This window comes from Nannospalax galili, unplaced genomic scaffold, assembly GCF_000622305.1.
Source record: "Nannospalax galili isolate Female #2095 unplaced genomic scaffold, S.galili_v1.0 scaffold1319, whole genome shotgun sequence".
NCBI classification, from domain to species: domain Eukaryota; kingdom Metazoa; phylum Chordata; class Mammalia; order Rodentia; family Spalacidae; genus Nannospalax; species Nannospalax galili.
This window is the reverse complement of record NW_008342098.1, coordinates 234881-235532: the sequence shown is the minus strand read 5'-3', so window position 1 is coordinate 235532 and position 652 is coordinate 234881.

Below are 652 nucleotides of genomic sequence, written 5' to 3'. Positions count from 1 at the left end.
ATTTAAGGGGGAAAATAGGAATAAAAAATAAAAGACCAAAGGATTTGCCAACATGAGGCCAACTTTGGTGGAATAATGAAGGTTTCCATTGGCTCTGTTCTTTTCGTTTGTTTGTTTTGAAAATTTCAATGAGTTTATTGGGCTTGCTAACAGAGCATAGGGTAGGGGTTTATTTACAGAAGAGTGGGCACACTACCCCCTCTCTATGGCTGCACTAGAAAGTCCTGTGATATAGGCATATCCTTTGCCCCTCCCTCACATGTAGCTTAGGTCACTTGATTGGGTGGAAGGAATAACTGACTCTCTCATGACTCGTTGACAGCATGGGAAGGAGGTGTAACTATATCTTGCTGGCATAGTGGTTGGAGGACACTTCCAATTAATATTCTACCTCTTCCTCTGGCTCTTACATTCTTTCTGTTAACCTCTTCTGCAAAAGCCTCTGAGCCTTGGAGGGGGTGATAGGTGTGGGTGATCTTCCTCCCATTGTGGCAAGGCACTATCTCTGCATCATCTGTTTCCATGGGCTGTTGGACCATTTCAGTGAGAATCTTTCTGTATAAGAATTTGGTGCTAGGATCTACAAATGAGGGAGAACATATGTCTTTTGTTTTTCTGAGAAATGACATTTATTTTTTTCTAACCCTTAAAT